Raw genomic sequence first — 10295 nt, forward strand, 5'->3', positions numbered from 1 at the left:
TGGGCTTCTCCCAGAGCCAGGCTGGCTGCTAGGCACAGGGGAGGATTGGGGCTCCTTAGGGAGCTGAGTGGTGTGTTCCCTTCCTCCTTAGAAGTTAATAGCAAGGCTCTGTCTCAGACTGGCTCTGTAGCGAAATGCAAGGTTCAAAGCCCAGGTAAACAAGCAGGTAGTTCATTTTGAAAGCCTCTTGCTTTTTTCTGCTTTGGAAGATTCTTGCTGCTACACAGAAAACCTTACTTAACAAGGGAGACCAGGCCTTGGATGCCTGCTGAGGCTCAGGTGGGGGAGCTACGGAGGCAGAGCTGCAATGTGAGGGACGGTGTGTGTCAAAAGGAGTGGGAGGAGATCTGTCCTTTAGGCTACTCGGTCAGCTTGTGAGCTGACTCCACAGGGAGGCAGGCAGCCATGGTGCCCCTGCTAGGGGTTCATCCAGCTTGGAAGACGGGGCCAAGTGTGATGTTAATCCCATTGTTAATCGTGTTCGTTTGTTTTTTGTTGTTTTGCATTTCCTTAGAGCAGGAGCAGAAGGAGGAAGGCCCTCCAGCAAGGGTGGAGACTGCACGACCTGGGAACTGACTGAGTGTCTTCAGGAGAGGAGGGGGGTTTTAAAGCATATGTGGTGGGAGATGGGCTGGGAACAGGTTGCTGGCACCATGTGGCTCAGGCAGTGAGTTGCCAAGGTGGTGGGGAGCAGTGAGCTCATGAAGCCTCTGAGGGACTGAGACCTCCCGGAGGAGGGGAGGAGAATAAGCAGGATTTAGAAACTATCTGAAAGCACAGAAGCAAAGCCTGGAAGCATGGGCCAGCTTGCAAGGACATGATGGACAGGGAGAAAGTTGTGCAGAAACTCTATTTCTGTTCCGTCTGACATAGTCACTATGTTTTTTATCTGAAAGAAATCTGGGCTTTTTATATTCAGAGTTTTTTTCTTGTTTGAAAATCTTCTTGCTCTTTAGAGAGCTCCCTGTAGGAGAATCCCTGTAAATGTAGGCACATCTTATCTCAAAACTCTTGCTTATGTTGGATCCTATCATAAATGCCCTGGCACGTGGCCTCACGCTTTACATAAAAGAGTAGACTTGTTGGTGAAATACCCAGAATGAGGGGCAAAAAGTGTGTGAAAATATGATAAAGTAATGAGGGCAGTAATTAAAAACTGCAGAAATTAAATGGAGATGGGATTCTGTAGATAAAATTAAGACAGAAAACTGTTCCCTGGGTGGTAAGTGCTTTTAATGTAAATAGCACAATTATTCATGTAAATGTTGATTACATTGAGAGAGTTAAACTTGCAATTTAATACACAAATACAATGTAATAAGACTATATTGTTCTAAGTGCAGGCCAATCACCACTACTGAAACAGCTATCGGTAACAAATTGTTTCTCATCCCTTTCAAAGGAGAGGGAGAGGACAAAAGGGGATCACAGCATCAAATGCAAGAGGATCAGTGAAGAAAGTAAATGTTATTTCTATTTTAGAGTACCTAACTTCAGAACATATGTCCTCAATAAGCTGGATCTTGGAAGGGGCTATCTAGGGAGAGGTGGTAGAAAATTGGTTTATTGGAAAAACACTTAAATATAAAGCAATGCATGATAGAACTGAACCAACTTAAAACTTTTATAATAATGTACTTAATGGCTGGAACCTGATTTAACTATTTTGTTACAGTTTTTGTATAGTTTTTTTTTGTATAGGTTTTGACTATATTTTGTGAATATGATAGTAAGATTTTGAGTCTTTTTATTTAGTTAAATGTGCTAAAACACTGCATATGCTTGAGGCTCAATGTTACCCTCACTGGAGAAGGAGGGAGCTGGGAGCTTTTGAAGGGAGAACTAGGTCCTTGCTCAATTAAATACTTTAAATCAGCTGTTTATTTCAAATCAGCACTTCTTTCTGTGAGATGACAGATCTTTTCTTCCTTCTGACCCTATCAAATATTCATCTTAATGCAGAAAAAGCACCAACTATTTTTGAATGTCAGATCACTTTTAAAATACATTTTCTTCAAGAGAAAATTTAAGTACTGCTTTTTAAAATAGAAGCTCTCTACTTATCTGTAATCTTTTGAGTATTTTTTATTTGCCTAAACAAACCGTAATCTTCCTCCCTGATTACCTGATGATCTTAACACATTCACTTCAAGATTCTGATGTTAAGATATGCGTCTAGCACCAAGCGAGGTTAAGATCCTTATCCTGTTGATCTGTTAACCATGCTAAACCTTTGACTTTTGTCTTCAGCCCTAAACGTTTTTTAAAAATGAGATCTTGAAAAACTATTTTGATAAAAGTAAAATGTTAATGAAGTGTATAGAGACGGGGTTTTTTAATTTATTAGAAAATATATTTCCCATTTTATTTTAGTGAGTCAAAGATCACTTATCCTTTGCAAGGTACATAGCATGAATAGAGGTTGGACTACTGCAATGTTTCCCCCTCCCCCCCCACTTTCTCCAGTTGATTGAAATGTAGCCTCGTTAAAGAAACTTAGTGGTGAGATACACCTTCACCAGAGAAAGAGCAGGAAGGAGAAAGGAGATATAGATTTTTACTAGTGAAGTTGCTTTGAATTGCAATGTGCAGTCTCTTAAACATTCAACCGAAGCACATCCTGGACTTGCGCATTAGACACTATAGAAGTTTTTATGATTGTGGTGTTACGGGATGTTTACTTAGCACAGTCAGCTTATTTAACAAAGTTCAGTTAATTAATGTTAGTTAGTGAAACTGGTGCAGTTTTACTACCTCCGGTACCTGATCCAGTTGGGATGCTTTTACACAACGCTGTGGTCAAGAGCGCTGCTTGCACACCTGATTTCCTGCTTGTTCTACTGAAAAGATTTTCTTCCTTGATGTGCTATGCAAACTGCTGGACTGATTTCTTATACTGTTCAGGAATAAGGTACTGGTCTTGTTGCTTCATGTATTCAATTCCATTCAGAAATAACTTTTGCAGGATGGAAACGATCTTGCCCTTTTGATTTAGGGCTGACCTTCCTCCTGCACAAACACAAAAGAAAGAGTTATTTACCGATTTAAATGTCATGTAGGAGTGCTTTATGAAAGGGGGAAAGGGGAGGTCTCAAATGAGACCTGCGGAAGGTGGGTAAGTCTATGTAAGCCTCTCTCCTATACTGTGTCCCCACAAAGCTGAGCGTGATCAAGGCTGCAGCTTAACAGGCCAGCCAGAGAATTAAAAGCTAAAAGTAAATTTCTACTTGGGTTCTTGCAGGTTGCTTAGAGTTTGCTGTGCAGAGAGCTTTACCTCCTTTTCTCTGTAGACTGGGGATGGCTGCCTTGCTGACTGTAGCTAGCATGGATCTGGCTGGCTTAGAGCTATTTCACCATTTTCCACTTCTGTTTCATCTTTCTATTTCCAAATTGTCATTTTCTTGCTGCTGTGCTGAAATAGCATATCACCGAAACTCCTGCAGAGGCTGTTTAAGCTGTGACTAAACTTCTAAAACTATCAGAAAAACTACAACTGATCAATTATTTCAAAACGTTGGATGGTTGCCTTTCTAGACATCTCAACTTGGGATACTGCTCTTATTTGAGGCACATGCTAAATCAAGCTACTTTTGCTGAACAACATATACTTGAGGACTTTAAATCTGCCACCTGTCTGTCCTCTAGAAACAGCATGTTTTAGTGGACGCGACTGGAACCCAGGAGCATTTAATTTGTATTCCTGCTTCTACCTGGCTTAATAGTGCTTTGGCCTTATGTAAGGCTTTATTTTGATGATGTCTTTCATCTCTGTTCCTCCCTGCACCTAGGCTGTTGCTGAACATTGCCAGCAGTAGTTAATAAGGGCATGTAAGTGCTCTGTTGAAGTGTTGTGACTGATTTTGATCTACAGCTTTGTCAGTGGTACCATACTGCTTTAAACTGCCTCTAATTCTTCACTATGTGTTTTGTTTCGTAGGATAGCACCTCATTTACCTGGTGATCTATTCCTAATGCTAGTACTTTATGGCAGTTGCTGGGTAGCTTCTTTCCAGTCCATTTTTAATTAAAATGCAAGTTGGGTTTTGATTAAAATACAAGTTAGATTTTACCAAAGAGCTCTTTCTGAGATAGCAAGAAGGCACATATAAAGGAATTCACCTGATATTTTTGCAAAGAGCTTGCTAGAGAAAAAGTTAATTGAGGAAAATCATCTTGCAGCTGAAATAGAACCAAAAATGCCAACTGCTTTTGACAGTCTGATCATGGAAGTCCAGTAGATGTAAACGTTCTGTTAGTGGTTTTAATTGCACTGTGACTTTTCAGTGGAACCCAAGAAGACTGGGTGTTGAATCATCTTAGGTTATAGCCAGTTGCAGAAAGTTCCTATGGGGTAAATTGTGCATGTTTCTTCAGGGGAATGCAAGGTAATTTGGGATAGCCTAGCTCTTAGTGAAAGAGGGATAAACCTTCTGACACTAACACTGGGACCTTAGAGGTGAAGATGCATACATTGTCTGAGGTGTTGCTGTGCTCTAAACTGAAAGCTTAGCTTTTTCCCGTGATAATCTGATCATGGTGGTTTGGGGTACATGTGTGTTTATGTGTTGTGCTGTTGTTGGTTTTTTTTTTTTTTTTTAAATCTCCTCTTTGGTTGCCCCACCTTGAGAGAGTAGTCATTGGGATATATGTATTTGAAGAAGATTGAAGCGAATCTCACTTCTGGAAAACAAAAGTAATATTGCTGCATACATTCTGGTAAGCAGTCCCAAGAAAAGGTGATAGCATGACATGTTAAGTATAACTGTTTAAAACAAATAAAATGAATGTCTTTGTGCATTAAACAAGTTGTAGATGCTTGTTGGGCAATTCCTGCAACAGGATCGCAACTTCTGGAGGAAGTCTTAAAGTTGGCTTAAAAAATACTAGGCAATGAAAGCTACATCCCCAAACCAGATGCCTTGCTAGTTAATTGTCTTCACTCTCAAAAGTAAGCACCTTTATTATAATATTAACTTGTTGCCTTCTCTTTTTAGCTCTGGGAATCTATGTTTTTAGCAGTAAAGAGCTCTTTGATCTGCCAGATAAAACTCTTTCCCTCAAGTAGACAGTGTGATCACATCTGCAGCCTTCATCTGTCTTTTCGGCTAAACTACATAGATTAAGCTTTAGTCTGTAACTATTGTCTTGCCAGTTCAGTGTAGAGTGACACATTTCCTTTCTGCTTTGAATCCCAAGGTATAGGTATAAGTGTCCAGTTTATTTCATGCTAGGGGACTTCTATTTCACTTTATTCTTTCTGTCCGAGTTTTCTGATGCAAGTTTCAATGAAGACAAAAATCGGGATGAAATGCTGCAGCTGTTGTGAAAATTCAAGAAGGCTAATATCATTAAAATTCTTATTCAGGTTTTTTATCTCTCTCCAACGACATTGAGATATACCTTGGTGAGCCTGGAATAAGTAAATGCCAATGCCATGGAAGCTGATAGGTGAAGGACAACCATGATCTCATGTAGAAGTTTTTTACCTGACTTTGTTGCCATAATTAAAGGTAAGAACTGCATGGGTTTGGTGTTCAGGAAGTACAACTTTATTGTGCAAAGAACTTTCCCAAGTATAAAATATACCTCAGACTAGTCTTAGACCTTGAGCAGTCCCCTTTCCACAAGTTTGGAAAAGGCAAAGTGGGGGGTTGCCACTTAAATATTGGAAGAGGCTTGCAAAGAAACATCTGACTAGAAGATAGGAGATAAGCTTTTTCGGAGCTGAATAGCATGATCGCCTTGTGATCATAGAGCTGAAACTAGCCTCGCAGTGAGCAAATGAATTTCTTACTGATCTCAACTAACATTCCTTCCATTTGTGCCAGGACTGAATCAAGTCTGCTAGGCTGCATGCATTTTGCATACTCAGTGATTAGCAGATGACTGCAAGTGACCTTATTTTATCACTTGGAAGGCATGAATACTGACAAGTCCACCTTTAAGCAACTACATTGGAACCCTAGAATGAAGAGCTATGGCTCCCTGCGTTGTCAGTGAAGAGGGCTGTACTCCTGGGCTGTCCTAAATCGCCTTTCATGTGCTTCACTGATCGCATAGTCATAGATATGTAGCTCAGCCCAACGTTAATTTGAACGCGCTCTTTATCATCTGCGTTATCTGCATCTGATCTTAGTATGCCCAACCCTGAATTTGTGTCTCAATTTTTTTTGTTTCTGCTGGTCTCATAAAAATAGAGATTTATCTTAATCATGCTGTGAGCCAGCACAAGAAACTACTCAAATCACAAACTGGATGTCACTTTAGCTTTGTAATTCATGAGGTGATGCTGTACCTATAAATCACAAAAATCCAACAGCCGCAACTGCAGCCAGATAAAACACTGACAAGGGCAGCTGAGAAGCTCTGAAAGACAGATGAGACCGACTTTTTGTCAGTTGGCTTCACCCTCCTGGAGGATATCTGTTGTCAAGCTGTCAGTCTACTTGACTTCAAAATGAACAAGCAGAGGGAGCTGATAAAACAGTGCAAGCGCTATGATCTCCTCTTTCATGGGAAAGTTTAGAGACTGACATAGTTCACAAGATGTCCAGATACCTTTCTGCTCTTTGTCTTTTTTGTTTTATTTGTTCCATATTACGCCAGCTTATAGCCTAAAACTATAATCTCAGTGGACCAAAATTCTGTTTTAAATACCATACCTATACACCGTTGTATGAAGTAGATTGGTACAGACAATGCAAACTATTGCAAGCACGAAAGATCTTGAATCAAATCTGGTTCTCTTTCTGTTTCAGTGATGCCTCAAAGTGTGAGTGCCTCTCGAGTGAAAATACTGCTGAAGAGTTAACAATCTCTGAAAATTATCAGATTATAACTTATCTCCCTCTGAGCTTCCACATGCATGGAAGAAATACATCTCATATTTTTTCTTTAGCTAATAACACTGAATTCTAGCTGCAAAATATTTAAATATGACAATGAAATAAGATATAGATAGAGCTATTTTTCCATTATGGGAGTCCTATGGCTGCACAAATAAATGAGTTTGATAATAAATGAGAATTATTTTTCACCCCTCAGTTATAGTTGCATGCTTTTTATTCTTTATTTAATATGCTATTGAGTTGGTGGAGAAATCATTAGAACAGTATTTCCTCCAACATCAGCCTAACCAAATATCAAAAGCCTTAGTTGAAGACACCCATGCTGGTATCTGAGAATTCACTGATAGTCATGGATTTAGAAGCGTATGAACTTCCACAGTTTTATTTATGTACTGATAATGAGAAGGCAGATAGGATTCAATAATGAGGATCCTGTTTACAGATCTTGATTTATCCTCTAACTCACTTTCTATGCCACTTAAGCTCAGTGTTACAGGTGCTTTGATGCCTAGCTTCTGTTAAAACACTCTGACACCCTTTCCTTTCAGCTGAGGGATACATTTCATGTTTGCATTACGGCACACTTTATTTCAGATAAACTTAAGTCCCTCTGAATTGATTAAATTCACTATGAACTGTGGGAAAGGACAACAGAAGACACATCCTGTATCCCTAACTGCACAGGTCCCAGTTCTGTATCAGTATTTTAACAGAACATATGGCATATGTATGTATACATAGAGGTTTCATAGGAGGGATAGAGAAAGCAAATAGAAGGAAGGAGCATTATACCAATCTCTGAAATAACATACCAGGTTCTACTGTTACCTGGTTCCTAAGGACTTCATAGAAATAGAGGTTTACTATGGTAGAAGTCTTGGTTCCTTTTTCATCTTTTAAAGGTTTCTAGTCAAATGTACTTGAGTTTGGCAAAACTGATAGCTCTGAATTGTTTCATAAACTTTATTGGAAGCTTCAAAATCCAGCTTTGAAGGTAAGCTTGGCATGTGTTCCCTAATTCACAGCAAAATTCTAAGGTCCGAGTACCTTGCGTTGTGTTTTAGCAGGCTCAGAGTAGGAACGGGAAATTCCTTTTAAAGAACATAGGTTGTCCGCTTGTTTTGAGATGTTTTACTGAAAATCTAATCCAGATTCATATTCGGAGGTGAGGGGGAAAGTGGAAGGGAGCTCTGACCTTAAAAATAAAATGCTCAGAAATGGGTTGCCTAGTGGAATGTTGACCTTAACTACTGGGGCTTTCGACAGAGCTACATATAAAGTAAAAGCAAAGCGTAGATTCTGTCGCAGTATCTAGAATATTTGCTTCAGATGTGGAAGGCCTCAGCTCAGAGCTGGCCGTGCACTCTGGCCCCCTACCTCCTGGAAGGTCGCTCTATGTCTCAGGCGTGCTGCGGTGAGGGTGCCTTGATCTCCGTTTAGCGTTGGTCGCTGTTATCTCTGCCATGCTCTGTAGCATGCAGTGTAGATGGAACTGATTAATGTGGGGACTAGTTCAGTGCTGATCTCTGAAAATCTGGCAAACTGTGACTGTAAACTAAAAAACAGTAATATTTATAATACTGATAGTACATAGCATGTGAAGACTTCTTAAGGGTAATGCAACAGAGAACCATCCTTTTGAGGAAAACTCTTCAGTACAGAAGCTAATAGAGAATGCCAGTGGGATATTTTGTTTGTGTGTGTATATGTGGCTTTTTTACCTGTATACAAAGTGGATGAATAATTTCGTATCTTTGTTGTATGTTTATCTCCTGCTAGAGAAAACTACATTCTGAATACCTATAATGACCTTGGCAGTTGATTTAATGAATAAATGGAGTATTCAGTCATATCTAATAATGAAAATGAGGCATGCTTAATTGACTCAGCACCCAGCTAATCAGCAGTTAATGCAGCCCTGAGAATTGCCAAGTTATTTCATCTTAAAGGGTCAGAGCATGCATGTGGAGAATAAACAATCTGGGATTTATACCTTAAGCATGGATCAGGTGTAAATGGCAAACAGTAATCAATGTGGCCCTGAGGTTTCATCTAGTAGCGTGGCCTTGATCCACACTCTCCTCTGCCATCTGCAAAACAATTATAGTGCTAGAATGAAACTTTATTTGTTGGCATGCTGCAGGTAGCTGCATTGGACGAAAGGTTACACTACTAGCAAAACAGCTCTCTGGTGGTGGCAGACCAGCATCTTAGGTTGGGCTCATTTAAAGGAAAGGTGCAGCTTTTAGTCGCCACTCTGCAAATGTCTCAGAACAGCCTGCTAGGATTTTATCCAAAGCACTTATTGAGTTACAGTGCTTGACTTGACACCTGCAGATGTTTCTACCCTGATTTTACTTGGCTGCAGACAGTGAATTAGAACTAGATGAGATAATTTCTTCCAAAATCTTTCTCTCTCAGTAGGGATTTTTTCTATTGGTCACAGGAATGACTTAGTATTCAGAGCCAAAGCAGCAACATTTGAGGAAGAGGCCATCAATTTAGTTCTTTGCACAAGGTATAATCAATGGAAACCTTGTTTGCACTTTTCCTGTTCAGATATCCCTGGCTACCAAAGGGCTTAACATGGCAGGGATTGTCTTGTTCCATTTTTAGGCATTTTGTGTTTAGGGACTTAAAGTATGAAATGATTTTTACCAGGCATATTAACTAGCAAGTAACAGCTGTGTGTGTTTTCGGGTGTCCATGTTTTACAGGAGTTAATTGTGCTACAGGAAGAAGCAACTACATGTCCTGAATGAACAGGAACTGCTGCAACCTTTAGAGATTGTTTTACAGCCTTTGAGATGCTTTCCGGCCCCAGGTTTTAGCAGCAGATGTCCTTCTGTAGAAGGTACAAGCTTCTCCATATATCTTCCTACTGGAGAGCAGCCCTGGGAACTTGCAACTCTTATACTGAAATGGGCAGAAGTGAGGGGGAGTCAAGGCTCTAACCTTTGTGCCGGGCCAGTAACTCTGCATGGGTACCTCTCCGTCACATAATTCCCTGCAGAGCTCCTAGCCACCCATCTGGACATCCTACAGATGATCTGGCTAAGTGAGGGAGTAAGAGCTAACATGTGGAGAAAGACCATCTCCAACTTTTTTTTCCTCCTTTGTCTCTGTTCTCCTGCTTGTTGATCGTGCCAGTCTTTGAAAAATGTCATAAGCATGAAACAGTGGAAGAGCATTTGCTTTATTATGCATGTGCTAGAATATTCCCTTCAGCTTTTGATTTATTTCAGTGCCAAGCTTCAGAAACTTAATATTTTGTAAGGTGGAATTCTATAGACTTATGAGTATATTCTATACCTACCACTCAGTGTCCAAGTTCTTGATGTGATGTCAGCAAACTTTGTTCAAATTTGGTTTTAAACCTCATCTTTATACCTCATCTGGTATTTCCAAGGGCTGATACATCAGCTGAGGGGTCAGCATATCAATTCT

At 40.0% G+C, this 10295-nt stretch overlaps 1 long non-coding RNA gene across 1 annotated transcript; it reads left to right on the top strand.

Annotated features, from left to right (window-relative positions):
• Positions 1-2699: 2699 nt before the first annotated feature.
• LOC138065795 (uncharacterized) lies at positions 2700-9913 on the top strand. The gene is made up of 3 exons (XR_011138862.1): positions 2700-2911; positions 5366-5510; positions 9566-9913. It is a non-coding gene; the product is annotated as an uncharacterized lncRNA (long non-coding RNA).
• The last annotated feature ends 382 nt before the right edge of the window (positions 9914-10295 follow it).

The sequence above is a fragment of the Struthio camelus genome, chromosome 1 (genome assembly GCF_040807025.1).
Source record: "Struthio camelus isolate bStrCam1 chromosome 1, bStrCam1.hap1, whole genome shotgun sequence".
NCBI lineage: Eukaryota > Metazoa > Chordata > Aves > Struthioniformes > Struthionidae > Struthio > Struthio camelus.